Raw genomic sequence first — 19,738 nt, forward strand, 5'->3', positions numbered from 1 at the left:
TCAGATGCTTCAGGTGACACTGAAATAACATTGAGAAAAAGTTAGAAACCTGGAGATCTGTGAGTGAAACCTGATTCTGCCTAATTGCCTTCTGTGCCTACCTTCTATTCCCTGCTTGGACAGTTTCTCCTTTTGAATAAGAAATGCAATTTCCAGCACATACTGTCCTTCATCTACCAGCCAGCAAAGACCCAAAAGTACTGCTTGTTGTTAGCAATTGGTTGAGCACCTCCTATTACCTCAGGCTGGCAGCCAAGCTGGCAGGTCTGGGAAAGGTATGACAATCCAGGATGCAGTATCCTGACTGGACATAATGTGCTCTGCCAGCCAAGCAGACGCTTTCCATAGTGAGAGGCACTCCTCTAGTATGACAGGAAATGGCAGGGACAAAAAAATGGCAAAGTTTTTCCCCAGAAACACCCTGTTCTGCTTTAATTTCTTAAATGGAAACTGCTTTGTAAACAGTTGCTTTTATAAGCTTGCCTGCTCTTTCAAATTTTGGCAGTGGCACCTACAATCACCTGAACAAAAGTGGCCATTTGAAAATATGTAAATGTTTAAAATATCATCAATTGAAAAAAGGGAATTTCAGGGCTTCAAAACGTACAAAATTTCAGGGCTTCAAAACGTACAAAAATATGTTTGTGCACTAGTTGAGCTGAATTTAGAAGAGCTTTAATCATTTCCAAGATCTAAAGAAAAATTTGAAAATAGATGTTTGTATAAAATATGTGCCTAAATTATAGCTGTTTATGGCAGTCTCTGGAGACTCTCAACTGGAAAAATAATATCTGGAGAAGTGCTGACATGCTGCAGTTCCAAAGAGCAAATCCATAGCATGGCAAGACAATCTCTCCTAGTAGTTAAGGTTTTAATTAGAGGTAAACACTACTTAGCTCATCTGATAGAAACTCTTCCCAGGAGCTAAGCGGGTCATGATTCAGATTTCTGTCTGCCACTGTAAAGTGCAGCGTTAATGGGGGAAAGAAAGAGGAGAAAAAAGAAAAGACTGCTAAACATAGGGGGTCACTCGCCCGTTGGACAAGCCCATTCTTGCTTCCCTAAGAAGAGAGTTTGCGCATTAGTTGAGGCAGGAATGGCAAGCTAGCCTTTCAAGGAGGGCAATTTATGAAGTAGAAGCAATTGCTGGTGTGGTTGGCCAAGTCAGAATGATCTGAAAAGCTCTTCAGGATGATTGTGAGTTTGATCAAGTACAAGAGTGAAGAGGAAGCAATGCATTTGCCTATGTTCCTTATTTAACAGTCAAAAGAATAGGTGGAAATTAAAAGTAGAAGCTGTGGAATCTCCTGAGAGCAAATTTATCACCTTTAAGATATACAGAAATGAGAATCTTTGCTCAAAATCAGAAGAAATTTCACCCATGGGACTTGGCAGCCCACTCATTGCTCACATTCCCTGCTAATCTAGATGCTGTGGCAGAGAGGCAGACTAGCCCAAATCTCACAGCTATTGCTAGTCCTCTCATAACTCCCACTTTCCCTCCCCTTCTGCAGTGCTTTAAAATGACATTGGATATTTATGGGGTTGATAGTGAAAAATATAGGCCTGCCCTTTAAATGGCCATCACTTTTTGTCACCAGACAGCCTTATTATCTGTGATTGGAGAGGGTGAAAACCATTGGCATGTAAATAAGGTGCTTGGGAGGTGGCAGACGCAGGGGCTGTGGATTGACATGCACGGCCACCAAGGGGGAGCCAGCGTCAGACACCCTGGCTGGTCGGCTTGGCTTGGAAGCCTCAAAATCAACGAAACACAGAATTATAGAATCATGTAGGGCCTCTTGTAAACCTCACAGACAAGCCCACCACTAAACCATGTCCCTAAGTGCCACATTTCCACATCTCTTACCCATGTCTAGGGAAGGTGCCTCAACCACTCCCCTGAGCAGCCTATTCCAATGTTTGCCACCCCTTCTGGGAAGAAATGTTTCCTAATATCTAATCTAAACCTCCCCTGGTGCAGCCCGAGGCCATTTCCCCTGTCCTGTCTCTCCCTATTTGGAAAAAGAAACGCAGACCTTCTTCTCTACAACCTTCTTTCAGGTCATTGTAAAGAGCAATAAATTCATGGTCTGTTCCCTTCCCCAACAGGCCCCCAGCCTCCTTTTCTCCAGGCTGGACAATTCCAGCTCCCTCAGGCTCTCCCCATGGGACATTTTTCTCCAGACCTATGATGAGCTTCATTACAAAGGTCTTGTTTCTCTTTGGACTCTGGCCCCTTCTTTGTCCAAATCTAGGAGATTATTCTAGAAAATTAGAACATATTTTCTGCCAAGTACTAATGCACCTTAAATGTCATTCTTACCTAGCTGTAGGAAGAATACTGTTTCATCTAATGAGGGATGAAGCTAAGTGCTAATGTCTGTTTATTCTTAGAGACTAAGTTATCTGCCTTAGAATTTGTCTTTTGTTTGGTTTGTTTACACAGTGTTTTCAGACCTGGTTTTCTAAAGGTTAGGGAGGAGAGTTACTGAGGCTTTGAGCATAAATCTCAGCTGCTCTCTGTGCTGGGCTTTACCAGCTCTGTGCACCTACTCACAAGGATGCCTTTATTATCACTTCACCCATCTTTGCCTTGCAGTTTCCTGGTGCAAACTGGAAAAGAGGGAGCCAGAACTCACTGTGCCTGGAATTTACAATGTTTTCATCCTGCACTGGATATTAAAGGCAGCTAGAAAAAAGTCGGTTTGGATTATCAAGTCCGCATAAACAACAACTTATCAGATATCTGTATTGTAAAAGAATCACTTGTTGTACTGAGGAATATCACTAGAGACACATATTTCATGTGCTTTATGATTCATTGTTTTTCAGCTGTCAATTTGAAACAAAACCTTAAGTATTTTGAATCGTTTCTTCACCAAAGCTGCAAGAGCTTTGGGGAATTCTTTGGTTGGAAATTCTGATGCAGGTATATATTATTTTTGTGGATAGTTAAATAGAATTCTCATGCATTGGGTAAATAGAACCAGTGCATGATTGATGGCTACAGAATCCCCTGCAATTCTCTCTGAGCACCTCGCAGTGTTCTGTTAATTATCTCACCACTCATTAGAAAATCAGGGTTGTTCTTCTGTATCACTTAAGGGTGCTGCTATGTGGCGTAGGGAAACCTGTCCATGGTTGCTCAAGATGTCTGGATCAGAAACCCCAGTGTCAGTCACTTATGGTCTTGATTATCCCCCTAATCAAGTTTTCCTAACAGGGAAATACAAAATTTCCAGACTAAGTCCTCCCTTCTGTTCTATGGCTTGACACACCCGCCCACATTATCCAACAGTCACCCCTGCATATCAGTGTGTAGTCACACCGCTTGTGGATCCTGCTCCTGCACTTCCAGCCTCTCTTGTACCCTGCACTGCCTTCCACTGCCAAGAAATGCTTGTCCCTTCAGCAGCTTTGCACCCTCCTCCCAAAGATCCTCAGTGCAGCATGGTGGGGACGTGCAGAGTTAAATAACCAGTTCTGTGTGTTCCTGGGAGCCAGATTTGCTTAGAGTACTCAGTCACCAGGGCTGCCAGAGCTGGCTCCAAGCTCCCCTGGTCACTGAGCCTCTTGCTTATGCAATATCACAAAGAGTCATCATTCCCACAGAAATGTGACTCTGAGGGTGTATTTTGATGTTCTGACTGTCCTGACCATCCTGAGCACCCCCTGGGCAAATTGCTGGTGCCATGTGGCAGGGGCAGCTGCTGCTCTGTGGTTTCCCAACACTCAGAAAGGAGAAGTGGGGAAAGGGAAGAAAGAAGTGAAGGAAGGAGCAAATCAGCTGCTGCCAAACCCATGTGTTGAAGCATCCTGTGGCATAACCCACCTGGCTACTCCACCATGCACACTGCAGCAGGATTGTGTGGTGAGAATGCTGCAGAGAAGAGGAGAGAACTGGTGGGCCAGAGGGGAGGGGAAGAGGAACAGGAAACTAGGAATGGAAATTAGGGGAGAGGCAAAATCAAGTGGGAAATGTTTCGTTGCTGTGATCCGTGGTCTTATTCAGTCCTCCTCATAAAATCCCTATCCCAATTTGAGAACTCTTTCTGCATTGGGGGATGAAAAGCAAGACTGGCACCATGAAGATAAGGACCAAGGCAGGCAGAGGCAACTGGGTTCTTGATAGTGAGTCACTGTTGTATGGGCAAGGCCAGCATTTTGTCTGGGGAAAGAATTTTTACTTCAGAGTAGGGGGCAAAGAAGAACTGGTTTTGTTGCTGGATCTTGAAAAAACATGCAGAGCTAGGAAAATAATTAGAGAGACCAGCGTTAATTACTCCACACTTGGTTATGTTACTGCTAGAAATCTCTGTGACACAATTGAAACAAAAGTGTTAGAGGGAGGGGTAGGGCCCAGGATGCTGTGGCTAGTAATAAGACTTACTAATTGTTTGCTTCTGGCTTTCGGTTCTGGGCTTTTTTTTTTGCTGGATCCCATAAAAGCTGCATGGTTTCTAGTTACAAATTCAGACTGTAAATTGTGGAAATATATGTGGGTCAATAGGCAATCCGCTGTCTCAGTCCTAACAGTAAACATATTCTGGATAGTTTGTATCTAAGATGGTTGTAGGCTGTCTCTCTAGGATCCTGCAATCTCTTTATTTTTTTAATTCCTACTATCCTGGATTTAGAGTTCTCTCTTCAATGCTGTGCTTAACTTAGGCTTGTGACATTATTGACACCACCCACATTAAGAAATCCAGGGCCATTTGCTGCATTTGCTACTGCTTTCAGCCTTAGCTGGGCTTTGCATACCACCTTCTGCTTCAGCCAGTTCTAGCCCCACTTTTATAGCTCATTAAGCCCAACCCTGTCAGTGCTGGTTGTTTCAACACCAGTCTGCATCTTATCCATTTCAGGCATCTCTCTGGGTGCCTGCCCTCATCATAGAGCTCCAGGTATTGTAAAATTCAGTGATAAAGCAATCTTTTCATCTCTTGTTGTGCCCAACTCTAACTGTACAGTAAGGTACAGCACAGCAAGCTTGTTTCTGCCAGAACTCAGCACTCATTCACCTTTTTTTTGGTTAGTCTTCATCCTACTGTAACTGTGCAGGTCTGGTAATGAAATCAGGTCTGTCCTGGACACAAACTCTAACCTCAAGGTGTGACTGTACCCTGATTATATTTAGAAGGAGAATAGCAGAGTTAGCAGAGCTATATGCTTTGAAGTATGCATTTTGTATCATTGTTTATGCTGCAAGCTACACAGAGACACTCTGCTATGATACCTTAACCCTGTGCCACAAAGGTGAAGGCAGTTCACTGCTGGATCCCACAAGCCCTGCACTGCTAGCAGGAAAGTTCAGTCTGATGAGTGAGAATCACTTAAGGCATGTTTTAAAATATAACATTTAAAAATCTTAGGTTAAAGAAAGGGCTTGGTAAAGTTTCTCATGAAGATGTGTGCTTGTACTAGGTCTTTTTAGAGTCACAGCCCCTCTAGGTACTGACAGGGGATGTTTCCTTGTTGTGGGTAGATGCTGTAGGGCCATGATTAAATTATGGCTAATTTATATTGTCTAAAAGAAGACTGAAGAATTGAGATTGTTACTGAATGCTGTGTCACTGTTCTTGTAGGAGGAATTGGGGTGGACAACAACTTGAAGAGTTTTGTGACAACCATGGGTTATGTGGGCTTTGGGTTGGGTCTGGGCTTAGGTTTAGGATGACTCCAACAGGGGCAGCTTCATAGTTAGATAGATAAAGCTCTTGGAGGTAAATTGAAGACCAGAACCATTAACATTTAAAGAACAAATATGTGCTGGTTTTACTTCTGCTTTTCTGAGATGCAGGGAGTCTTTATTGGGGATTAGGATAAGGATTTTGGACAGCCAGAGCTAGACGTATTTCTGAATCTTTCAAATTACTGCAAGGATGTGGTCTTTTGCTAGTCATGAGAAAAGTCTTCTGATTAGTGCTGGGGCAGGTATAAGTCACTGGGATAAGGTTCAAGGTTAGTGTATGCCTAAACGCAGCTTTATTCTCCCTTCATTTGCCTGTGGACAACAGCACATGCACTTCCTGTTTGTGACTTTTCTAAAAATGAGTCTGAGCAGGAACAAGTCAGGTTTGAAGGGTCTTCAGGTTCTGAGGAAACTGGGGTCTCTCTTTGAACTATGTGATTCTGCTCCTGTTCATCTGGAATTTGGAAACGTTATTTATGGAATGGGAAAATGTCTAGAATGCAGTCCTCTGCTTAAATGCTTGATTGTGACTTTTAAAGAGTAAGTGTTACAGCAGAGCTGTATCTGTCTTTCCTGGTGCCTGCTTAAGCTGTGCTTATTTAGTTAGAAAACAGCTTAATTGCTCAGGGTGAAGAGTTAAAGTTTATTTTTGTGCTGCTCTGTTTTTAGCTGCAGATTGACATAACTGGCTAGTAGTGGAAGCCTCTTTGTATGAAACATCCCTTATCGTATTTGTCCCTCGAGCATATTCTGTGCCAAATTATCACTCCTAATAGGCTGGTTGACTTTCTGGACAGAGGAAACATCTTGATAAGTTTGCTAAATATGTTATGTCAGAGAAAGTGCATCGCAGATATTTTATCATCTGCATAAAGACACACTTGGTTCAGCTCTGAAGTGCCCAATTCCCTAAGCTCACCTGTTGAGCTGACTGTTATTCTCAGCATCTGATTATCCAACTGTGTGCACTTGGCTGCCATTTTTTTCAGAGACACTTACGCAGTGGCGTTTTGCAATGACGTCAATTCCTTTCCTGTCTGACCTAGAAGACTTCGGTGACTCAATGTTGGCTAAGCAGCCCTAAAGATTAAATCGAGGACACTAGCTTAATTACTTTAACAGTTCTTTTAAAGGATTTCCCAAGAATGAGAATCATGACAAATTGTAGCTTAGGGGATTTTAGTAATTCCTGAAACTGAAGCTAATGATGCAACCCAAGATATGCCCTGCATTCCTGTTGATGTGTTGAGGAAATTTAAAAGAATAAACAGCACTGGGAAGACTTTTGTGATACAAATCCTAAATGCATGAATTTGTGAAATAAATCCTACTAGCCCAGACCTTACCTAGGTAAGATTGCAGGATTTGGGCATAGTGTTTGGAAAATATATACACAACTTTTTCCTATGTCTAGTTATAGCAAATTATGAAAAATTAAAAATAATTGTCACTGTTAAATGTTTGCACTTGTCATTTAAAATTATCTTCAGATCTTATTTTCATCTGCGGAACTTGGCCATGAAAATTCAAAGGTTTTGTATTTGCAGTTGTTACTAAAATGAGTGCCTCTGCTTCTCCCCTTGCTAATAAGCACAAGCCAGATTCTGATTTTTGCTACTACTGCTTAAATGAGAAGTGAATCCTGTGACTTTCACCTTAGCTCTCAAGTATTTACTTTTTAAAATTCTTTATTTTGCTTTTAAAAAATACTTTGCATTTATACTGAGCAGAAATACTGTGGGGTTTTTAGATTCTCACACTAAGACATTCTCTACTGGTGTCATCAAGAAATCAAGAAAAGAAAGAGTCAAAACTTTGTCTTATTTACAGTGAGGTATTTCCAAAATAGCTTTATTACACTTGGTGAATTTACATTCATAATGGAGCAAATTTGAGAGCTTATTAGCAATTTATTTATCATTATGATTGGAAACTGTAATCTATCGCAAATTTGATGTTTGCTAATCCTGCATAGTTTCTCACTATTTGCAACTTGCTCCAGCTTGCAGCATCAGAACTGCAGGAGGAAGAGCATCTACTTTTGGAGACATGGAGAGAAAGGAGGCTGACTAAGTATGAAGGAATTCTGGGGACTTTTATGCAATGCTTGAGACTTACTCATCATCTCAGAAAAACCTTCTCCTTCTGTAGCGAACTGACTGGAACTGAATTGTTCTTCCCATAGAAGTGCTTTGGGGGAAAAGCTAAGGTAAGTTCCTTAAAATACTTTTCCAAAGGTAAATTAAGAGTGAGAATAATTAATGGTGATTAAAACATAGTGTTGCTGAAGGTAGTAAGTCCTCAAATCCAGGGAGCTCAGAGCACAACAAACTGAAAAAGGATACCATATCCTTGAAGCTGAGGTACCAAGATCCTCATTCACAATCTGGGGGTGGAGGAGATATCTGTGAAAGATTTTTAGATTTCTGTGGTTGCTTTTAAAGTAAAACTTTTAAGATGTTTGGCCTTTTACTATATATAGGTATTATCTCTGCTATTTAAAGTATAGTTTCCTAAGACAGGGAGTGACAAACTGAAAGTAGAACACTGGATGGGAACGCATTGCCATTAGCTGCATGGCCTGTCCATAAAAAGGTAAAGGAAAGCCAAGAGTTTTGGACTCTTTTGCTAAATTTAGTCATTTGAAAGTATCCATTATTGAATTTATGATAACAAATCAGATACCCAAATTATTTACAATGGCTATAAAACCTAAATAGGTATGTTTTAGCTTGGTATCAACCTACCTCTCAAAAGGTACTGTCTGAAGAAAAGGCATTTTTCACAATGTGTTAACTTGAAAAGTAGCTCCCCAAAACTAAAAAGATAATGGCCTCTCCTCCCTTAGATGGGGTGCTCTGGTTTGACCAGGTATTTTAAGAATATCCTCAGAAAACCCTAGAGTACTACAAAACCCAGCCTATTTACCTTTGATAAGAGTAACAAGAAATGCAAAGAAAATTGTTTGCTCTAGGGGAGAGGCAGAGCTGGATGATCTGAAGAGTTTTATGGCCAGCTGTGTGTACGGAGCATCCTGAATTCCACAGTAGCCCCATTTGACAAGGACAGAGATTTCTCCTTTCCCAGCAGTGACTGCCATACTCCTGCTGCCTGTAGCTTGTTTCATCCACAGCAACCACATTCGGCTCCCTCAGTAACATTTTTAGGAAGTGTATTATTAAAAGAATGTGATGATCCCGTTAATTCCATTATGTCCAGGCATCTTGGATTTTTTATTGTTTGAGCGGGGGGTTTGTAGTTAAATAACCTACTTTGAAATAAGTGAGTATGTTAGGGCATGAAATAAGTGCTAAGCTTGGGTTTGACCCGCTTATGTTCAAAGCGATGGTGGGGGTGGAATTTCATAGATGCTGTCCTGAGACTCAAAGGAGTTGCCCTGGACTTCTGTGGGAACAGACGCAGAGGAAAAGAGCACTTTTGAATGGTTTGGTATCCCGGGAGCACACTAAAGTATAAAAACAAGCTCTGAGGAAATTGCTGTGTCCTGAAACGCAGGCATTATTTCAAAGCAAGTAACATGAAAGAGTCACAAGGAGATGGCTGAGTGCTAAGTCATGGAGGTAACATGCACATGTCATCTTGGGGGAAAACAGATTCTGTCAGAAAAGATCCTTGCCTTTCTTTCTGACTTGTCATAGAGATGTGAGATATAAACAAAGAGTAATCAAAAGGGACTTAAATCAGGAATAAACTGATATATGACTCTTCATGAAATATTCCTATCTTCACAGCTATTGTGCTCTTTATCTAATTTCCCTGGCTATCTGATCAGAGCTGTTTATTTCACTGTTGAATTATTGCTGAAGTCTGAGAGGGCACTGCTTTAAACAATGGAGCTGGTCAACAGTGTTAGCAATTCATTTCCATAGTATCTAGTTCTGCTTGGGGCTGCAAAGGCTGGGTTTGCCCTTGGAGCTTTCTCTCATCCCAGAAAACTTTGTGGATGTGACCAGAAGAGCATCAGAGTTTAGTGAAAGCAAGATATATGCATTAGGGGGTTTTTGTGTGATAAGAGCACTTAATGTTGCTTTAGAATATGTATTTGCTGCTGGTGGCTGTTAAATTTGAATTATAAGGCTAGGTGGCTGTTAAATTTGAATTATAAGGCTACTTGGGTCCTGATATAGTTGAAGGTGTCCCTGCCCATGGCAAGGGGATTTGACAGGTTTTCTCCAAAGGTTCTTTCTAACCCAAACTGTGAATTCACTGTTCTGTGATTCTGTGAATAAAAAGTAGAAACTTCCAACATCAGAGTGCCTTATATGATAGTTCTAGGCATTTTATTTAATGGTTGTCTCCTGGTTTTAGCAGCAAGGAGTTGGCAATAGGGAGTTCTTGTCTGAAGCATCCTTTGTTACTGAGTTGGCTTCCCAAACTCCTTCTCCAAAGTTTTTATTTACTTAAAGTTCTAAAGCAGCATTGCCATGGTGACTGGGGAAGGGAGGTGCAGATGGAGCTCCCCCTTCTTGACTGCGAAGATGTGACTAAGCAATGCCACTCTTGTATCATTTAAATTCTGGACTGTCTGAGGGCTAGGAAGTTACTTAAAACACACCTGTGTTTTCTCTGCATCTGTTTTTTTTTTTTTTGCCTGGTTGCAAAGACTATTTTTAAAAAGCCTGGCAGTTCTGGACAATATTTCCAGCAATAACTAGTTGGTTCCCCATCATTACCACTCTGAAACAATACAAGCATTACTAGTATGTGATCTGGGAATTTAATCTGCTGCAGATGAGGCACACAGCAGACAGCACCGTGGACTGCAGAATAATAGAATGGTTTGGGGAAGGGATCTCCAAGTTCCAACACACCTGCCATGGGCATGGACATCTTGCACTAGGCCAGGACATTGTACAGGCTGTTCTCAGTGCTGATCTGCCAAGCCAGGTGATATTGTAAGCAGTTTCTCAGTTTCCTTTAAGTCTGAAACAGGCTAAATCTCTTGTAAGTGCCCCTGTGTATGTAAGGCTATATAGTGCTATTTTTATACTTTATCAAAAGCAAGCCCACTGTGATTTTCATGAGAACTTGAAGTGCAGATAGGCCAAGGCAGTCTCTAAACACACAGTCACTGCATACAGTGGAGCAAGTGACAGCTGCTCAGGCCTCTGCAAGCACATTATGGGAATGCTGCTGGCCTCAGCTTACGTTCCTGGACAGCAGAGCAGGCTGTTAATCTGCTGTCCCTGCTGAGGGGATGTATGCCACCAGCAGGGAGCTTTCCTCCAAAGGGAGCAGCAAACAAACTCCCAGAGAGGGGCCGAGCCGGCAAGCTCAGCTCCCTGCCTGCCGTGCCTGGGGAGACCCACTGGGACCTCGTTTGTTGTTTTATCTCTGCGGATCTGACACCCCAGGCAGGCTGGGAGCTCCTGTTTCTCAGTTATTCTTAGGGATTTTGACACCTGTTGTTATTACCCCAGCGGTCATTTGCAGGGGGTTTAAATTCAGCATCCTTGTGCATTGTTCTAGAAGGCAGTTTCATCTGCTGCCCCGGACACATCCAGATCTAGTGAAAATAGAGGGAAATTTCCATTAATGCCATGAGGCTGCATCCTGGTTAAGCTTGGGCTGGTTTTCGCACCAATTCTTTCTGGAGGAAACTATCAGTGATAATCAGTGCTGATCTGTAATCAACCTCACACACTACCTACTCTGTGCTGTGCTCCACATTTTCTAATTTTAGCTAAAAATAAGGGTTTAAATACTAACAGTAAAGGGGGTTTAACTGGGTTTCCTTTGAAGATGGAGAGCTCTAAATTGGCTTATAATAGTTTAATTTCTTATTCTTCAAAGAAGTCAAAATTCCTGAAGTTTGCATCAAGGATATTTCAGTGTGCTCATATTAAAACAAAACAGGTAGCTCCTTGTTCTTGTTTGCGTGGAAGCAGAGTTATTTCGATACACTGTGAGCTAAGAGAGATGGCACAGTACCTATAAAATGACATCTTGGGGAATTACCAAGTAATATCACTTGTTTTTCATCCTGAACATTATACAGTACAAATAGGAAATAAAGTATTATTATTGGCAGTGAGAGACGACAAGCCTTGGCTTTTTTGCTTGTACACAAATTGTTTCCATGTTTCATTACCCTCTAGAGGTATTCTGCTTCTTTCCTCTCCTTTGGGACAAAAAGAGGAACTTGAGCACAAAGTGTAACCCCTTCCACACCATCCTCTGTCTGACTGCAGAAACCTTTGCAGAAATTTAAAGAACTATCGTGATTTATCTGACTGTTGCTTTACTTTATATTCATGGAGGATTTAGAAAAACATCAGACAGGATGGAGATAATTGCAAGTGAATAATTACAAAGAATAGAAGGAGATAGATGGATAATTACAAAGCTTCTCTTAGGGACAATATTGCTTGTCATTAAATTTGATGGACTGATTTTCTTTAGTATAAACAGGCAAACCTGCCTTCCTAAACACTTAGCATTACTTCCTAAGAAATATACATTTTGTTTAGGCATAATTAACTCATCCTGAAAAGAATAAACATCTGGTTGGAATAAAATCTTGGGTCAAATTGATAAGAGTTACATGTGGATTACAGAAAGTCAACCACACAAAATTTTCATTCTCTGATTGAGAAACAGGGAAAAAATTAACTTGTTTGCTATTTTGATTTCAGAGGAGTGTGTTTCTTTTTTTCAGTAATACTATTTGTTTTGTGATGATTCCTAAGATGGGCTGACCCCAGGTTCTTACATCTGAGCAGTCAAAAACATTTGAGGAATCTGAACCAGGTGTAGATCAGTATTTTAAGTCTGGCTCCTTTGGACTGAAACCAAATCAAATTTACTTTCAAGACGTTTCAACTGCAGTGAGTACAACATAACAGCAAAGAAATATATCACTTCCAAGGTGCTTGAGTTTATGCTTGTGCTTTATACTTGCGGTTCAATCAATTCTCTGTTCTCTGCCTCTGAAACTGATAAAAATTCTGCCCTAGGAAATTCAGGGAGTACCTGCTCCAGGGCAATATTTGCTTGGATTGCTTGGCCTCAGTATTTAATCTGTGCTCCTCACTGCATCCCTGCTTGTTTTCCCATACAGTCTCACTGGGGCACAGGGCATTGGGTGCATTTTAGCCCAGCTCAGCAGGGTTGCTGAGCCATGTTGCTGCTCCCCAAGGGACTGGGGGCTGCCTTGGACTGCTGTGGGACACCCCACATTTGAGGGCCTCACAAGGCCCACATAAAACAGACTCAGTGTGGATCAGGACCAGGAGTAGGTCACTTCAACAGTAGTGTCCTAAAGCAAGAAGACTTTCACATTGTCTTGGTGGCAGAATCCTTGTGGTGGATGTCCTCATTCACATGAATGCCCAGTCCTTGTAAATCCTGGTAATGGGAAAAGAAAGCATCCTAGCGATGTCATTTACAATAATAACCAAAACAGAAGTTAAAAAAACCCACAACAAGATAAAAATATGCCATAGGGCAAGTCTGTTGCTACGCTGCCGCTGCAGATGGAGTTTCCATGACATTCCCTGGGCAGTGCTGACTTGTGAATAACGCACACATCCCCAGAGCCTGGCAACCCCACTGCAGGGCATGTGTATGTGCGTGCACCACCCCACACCACTGAAGTCTGTGCACAGAGATAATTTTTTCCCCCTTCAGGGTCGCAAAGAGCAACTGTACAAAAGACTTTCTTTAATAGAATATGTTCTTATCTTTCATGAAACATGGACCCACCCGACACTTGGACTGGTCTGTGGGCCCCACCCTTGCCCTTTTGTTTGGAGCCTGGGATCATATGATGAACTGGGTTAGTACGTGGCTGTTTATGTTCTTCAAACCTCATCTGGTTTGTTTTACAAGAATATATCACACTGCTCCCCACTTACTTGTGCTGTAGTAGGAGGATTAGTGGGTAGCAGGAATGGGGTCCAGAAAGGGGAAGGAGGATGTGACACATCTGTCATGAGCTGCCAGTGTTTCCAGGCTTGGAGTTCATGACAGCACAGTGTTGGCATTTTAAAAATTAAAAGGCTGGAGCCTGACCTTACAGTTCTAAAAATCAGGATCAATTGTGCTGAAATCAGTGTCTCCTCAGAAGTGCTAAAATCCTTTACATGAAATCAGACTCTGGCCTTTGAACTCTCAGGTTTTCAGAGTCTTTCAAAGAGTGTTAGAATCAGATATTTTATGACATTTCAGCAGGGACCTGGAGCAGGCAAAGTGTGTGTACTTGGCCTGTTTCTGATGCTTCTCACTTTGATCCATTCAATTCACCAGGCAGTGCCCAGTTCACAGTGGTGTTGCTTGTGGCATTTCTGGAGCCCAAGGCCTGGCACTGAAGCTCTAACACAGACCCTGGATGTTGTGCTATTGATCATGCTCTGGTATTTACCACTAAGCACTTTTCCCACAGGACAATGGACTGCTAAATCAATGCAGTCAGACTCAGTTCCAGACACACGGGGGCTGATGCAGGGCCCCTGTGGAGCCAGCTGTCACAGAGGAAGACCTGGGAGGAACCTTGCCTCCAGAGATATAACCCTGTCTGTCACAGAGGACAAATCAGCCAACCCGACCACCCTGATGGAGAAGGGCTTTGTGCTTTGGCTCAGAGAACAGAGGAAGGCAGTGGGGTAAGGGGTGGCCTTTCTCACCCTCTGGACTCTCTTGGGTGGAGTGAGGAAGGCAAAGCTTTTGCCCAGCTCTGGGAGCAGGGCCCGGCATTACCCCTGACATTGCTGTGTCCCATCACAGAAGGTACAACAGGGGTCCAGGTGAGGGACAGATGGCACTGGAAAGGAAGCTGTTGAATTAGCACTGACATTCACCTTGGGCTGATTTTTTCTGCTGGTTTGTGAGTCTTTGCTGTGGTTGCCATGCAAATCATGTTTCAAACAACATCATAGCACAGTGTGTTTACTGGGATAACAGCTTGGCATGAAAACTCTCCTTAATTCCTCTCTTGCCACTCAGCTGTGACACTGACCATCACACAGCTTTCCCAAGGGTACATGGGATCCTGGGGCAAGAGGGTGGCTTTCAGGAAGGTGGGACACCCGGAAACTCTTGGCCTGACTGCAGATCCATAAGCCCAATGGTGGTTGATGGGCAAAGTGTAATCTCAGCCTCTTCACTCCATGACACAGGATCAGAAAGCCTTGAACAGTTGTTTTGGAGACAGGAATTTTATAGGTTCCTCTGGCATAAATGAAGAGTTGTACTCTTGAAGGTGCTGTACTCAAACTTTAGAACTCAGAAGCACAGAGACTTCTGCTGCAGAACACTGGAGCTAGAGCCAAGGAGCCAAGAGAGCACTAGCATCCCTGGTTCTAAATTAGTGTGTAGAAGGGGCTGGAGAGTTCCACTGGGTGCCTGCCTTGGGCTTGGTGAAAGCTTTTTGAAGTACATACAATGTACACAGAGGATTTTACGCTCTACAAAATCCCCAGCCACTTCTGGCTCTGACACACAAAGAAAATGCTTTCTATTTTTTAGCCAGATACTGAGCAGCACCGCTGATACTAGATAGTCCTGCAAAATCCTATGTCCTAAACTTGATCAATTCCTGTGTTTTGTCAAAATATCATATTGGTTTAGAAAACAGCAAGATGAAGTACATTAAAAACAGACAACATCAAGACTTTCTTGCAATGTGTCTGTTCCTATCACAAAAGGATTTGAAGAGTAAAATGAAATTATTTATCAGAGAGGTATAAAATTGTAAACAAAGTATTTCTTTGCCAGTCCTGTGGTTACCTGTTTCAGAGGGCATCCTTTCAACATTTGTTCCACACTTGATTTTGGTCTGGCAGGATAGCCATGTTAACAGTGTGCTTCCAGGTATTCATCTGGGTGGGGTGTAGAGCTGGACACTTTCCAAAATTCTGCTCAGTGCTCTATTAACACCCTGAAATCCAACTTGTGAGTGCTATAAAATGGGGGAAAATAAGGGCTGGAAGGGTGTGGAGAGAGAGAGAGAGAGAAACCCTCCCCCTACAGTGTCTGATTCTTTTAACCATAATAAAATTCCAAGTGAGGATTCTGTGTCTTGTGTAAACCCAGACTTCATATAATCTTGTGACTTGGAGTTTGCTGCAGCTCAGGTGACTAGGACTGATGCAAGAGGATGTGATGCCTGCAGGGTAAAACTTTGGGTGTCTTCAGGCATAAGTAAGATAAAAGATGATGAAACAAAAGTAACTTTGAGAATATAGGGCCTGTAATACACATGTCTGTTTATTTTATTAGTATTTATATTTATTATTATTAGTATTTATTAGTATTTATATTTATTATTATTATAATATTTATTTCTTTATTTATTCCCTTTTGATTCTTTCATGTTACCATGCAGAAATCATCTACATCTGCCTAATATAGTGGAGATACAGCTCTTACATCCTAGTACCTCTATCCTTAATATGTAAAAAACACACTGTGGCTGGAGCAGAAAGACAGGGATTTATTTTATTAAGGGCAAATTCCTGTGTATGTCTCCTTATTCACATTTTCTTTCTTGCAAGAAATGGCAAGGAGAAACAAGAAGCGTGCCAAAAAAGAAACCATCCATCCATTTAGAAAAGAACCAGCAATTTTCAGAGTTGAAGAATCAAAAGCCAAGCTCTGCCTATTTAGTATCATGTGGACCAGTGGAACAGTTTCTGTGCATTGTTAGGGGAGCAGTGTGAAAAGAACCTCCCCACAAGCCTAGATACCATCCCCTGCCAGAACAGATGTATTTTAGAGGGGCAATAGTTACTGCTAACCTGGTTGACATCCTGGGGATTGCACTGGATATCTGAAGCAGGAGCTCTGTAACCTGAACTAAGGGTAGAAGACATTTACACTGTAACAAGCGTGTGCCCTTGGCTCTGTGCACATCAGCATGTCTACAGGACCTGGTATTTTGCAAAGTGCAGAAGTAGCTTCTTTTCCAGTGGGAGGGACTGGACTTGTTGGACTACCTGACAAGAAAAATGCACATTGAGTCACAGAGCAGAAGGGAGGATAATATTAGCCAGGAAAATTCAGGGATTTTCTGTGAGGCAGATTGTGACTCCTCTCCTGTTAGTATATTATAAATGCACTCTCTATTTAGGATCTGTCCAAATATTCTGAAGAGTAATTTAAGTTTTAATAGCTTTACCACAAGCATTTCTTTCTTGCACAGGCAGGTTTATGTGTGTCAAAGCACTCAGAAATGAGTGTCAGAGAAAGAAGCTCCAAACTTGCTCATGAGCAACACAGATCTGTCTTACATAGAGGCTTGCTTCTGCAATTTCTTTTCTTATTCAGTTCTGCTCACGTTTTCATAATGCTGTGGAAAGTTAAACGTGGAATATATTTCAAAAAGAAAAAAAATAAGGAAGGCCCAGTATTTTCATGAGTACAGTACTTGTTTATCTTCTCATTTTGACACTGCAGCTCTTGTCTCACAGAGCTGTCCTTTTTAGCTGTATTAACCCTGTCCTGCTACAATACCATGTACTGATTAAGTCTATCACTAATCACAGACTGAGTACTGGTTTATATTTTGTCACTAAAAAAATTTGTGTACAAATTGTAGTAGTTCAGAAACTGCCTTGGAGGGAGCTTAGCAGTTTGGTTAGGGACAATTGCCCCATGAGATGGAGATTAGTCTCATCCACCATGAGCCAAAGACTCGAACCTGGAAAAGACTGGGGGTAAGACTTCAGGGCAGCAGAGCTGGGTAAATACCAATTGCTTCTCAGGAAGCACCTTCTGGTGAGTTGCTCACAGCCATGGGTAAGTGATTGAAAATGAATGAGTTAACACGTCCAGAGGAGTCACCAGCCTCAGCAGGAAGTTATTATCCTCCAGCTGAGGAACAGTAGCTCTGTGTGTTCTGCTCTATTGTGGCATTAAGGACAATGGGTTGGTTTAAATCATCTTAGAGCATGCTATTTTGATAACTTGCTTCTGCAGGAGCAAGCCCAGCTTTTGCACCATTTTTTTCCGAGGAAATCTAGATTTTTATCAAGTCTTACCAGGCCTCTTCTGACATATCTCACTGATTATCATAGGAACTTTGGCTGGGTGGTCTCATTTGGAGGACTACACCCCAAATATGAGGCTTTCAGATACAGGGTATTTTGAATTAAGCTCACAGGCCTAGACAGAATTTTTTATTTGAATAGAAATTTTTATTCTTACATGACTCTAACATAAGTGATTTCATAATAAGCAAAAACATCGATGAAGAAATTCACTTGTCAATAGAATGCAAAAAATATCCTGAAAATGCCTTCTAATGAGAAGCATACAAAACCAGGGATTTTGAATATAGTTTTGTACAATTACCACTGCCTGTAGCAATAACTGCTAACATTTGTAGTATGAATTATTTTTCCCATTCTGAGGTTTTGCAGTTTGAAATATGTTTTTCTTCTTTTATTTTTTTCTTTTTTTCTTCTCTCAGACCAACTAGTTAATTTGCCTGTGGCAAATCATATCCCAATTCCTTTGCTCATTTATTGATGCATTCAATGACTTAAGATTTTCTCTCTTCTACACATGAAATGTTTAGCCATTTCTAAAATGGCTTTCTAAAATGAATATATTCCAGGAGGCCTAACTATATTATCAAAACACTCTTTTCCAGGGATACTAAATTAGTATCTGTAGGTATGAAGGGAAGAGAAACAATGTCCTTAAAGTGTAAAAACAGACATAAGACCATCAAATGAACCACATCCATCCCTCCATCCATCCATCCATCCATCCATCCATCCATCCATCCATCCATCCATCCATCCATCCATCTTCTGTTTGTGTTGTCCACAAAAAGAGAAGTTACAAACATCTCACAGGCTGCAGAAGATGAAGGTTAGAAATCTATTCTCTGTGGCTCCTACTGAGAATCATAGAATGAAGGTTCCATGTGAAAATTAAAAATAAGAGGCACTCTTCTGGGTAGAAATGAGATCTTGTTTGTGTGCATGGATTTCTCTTCAGATAATGGGATCTCTGCTCCTGATTTTAAGAGATAAGACAACATATTACATAGGTCAGCACGTAACATTTTCAGGCTATATCTGTACAAATCATTGAGGCCAGTTAATATAGAGTGGAATTTTGTATTTAATTTTCCCATCTTAAAATGAAGAGATTAATTGTTGTGAAAGATTTTTGTAGAAATCATCATTTGGGAGGACCCACTTGAGGACCCGTCAGACATGATTTTACTAGTCTTTAAGAGATGGCAGAATGAGTCATACAACTCAGCTTGAAAGGAGAGGAGTGAACAATACTGTTCTTTTATTTTCCAGTAATTTAAATACAAGCAGTTCTATGTCTGTCTCAGTTACTGCCATACCCAGAGATTTCTATATTGTTGCCTTCTCCCTATTCTTGTGTGGCACTTTTCTGACTAAAAGAGATATGCTGACCTTTGGAAAGAACCCTTCTCCTGTCCTGCCTTCAATCTTTCCCTTCCTTGCTGGGACGGTGCAGGGTGAAAGTGGCAGCAGCTCTCTCCAGTCTGCAGCTGGGGGAGCAGCCCTGCTCCAGTATCAGTCCCATGCAAGTATTGTTATTTTTCCTGTCTTGTTTGTTGGGGTGCAGCTTTTGGTTTATTTTTCTTGCAGAAAGGCAGGAAAGCCAATCTGGAAAAATACTGCTCACATGTCATCAGTAATTACTCGGCCCTTGTGCCAGGCACTGGCTTGCTGACAGCTTCAAGAAGGAGAGTGGGTGAGACCTAGCTGCAGCCAACAAGAAGAAAGAGGGAAAAAGATCCTAATCTGCCATGGGCTTCACTTGCCCTCCCTTGTTTTCCCCTCCATCTTTTGCTCTCCTTTGGGAGTCACAGCTATTACTTCACACAATCAGCTCTCCCCATTCTTCACAGGACTGCCAGTCCCTGGCGGGTGCAGCTTTCTGTCCAGCTTCTTCCACACATTAAATGGAACATCTAGAGAAATCACTTAGCCTTGGGATGGAAATGCCTATTGGGAAGAGTTTGGTCTTGCTCCACCTCCAGGAAATAGATAAGTAATTTAATCTGTAGAGTTTGTGAGAGTAACAACAAGG

This window comes from Zonotrichia leucophrys, chromosome 2 (assembly GCF_028769735.1).
Source record: "Zonotrichia leucophrys gambelii isolate GWCS_2022_RI chromosome 2, RI_Zleu_2.0, whole genome shotgun sequence".
Classification (NCBI taxonomy): Eukaryota; Metazoa; Chordata; class Aves; order Passeriformes; family Passerellidae; genus Zonotrichia; species Zonotrichia leucophrys.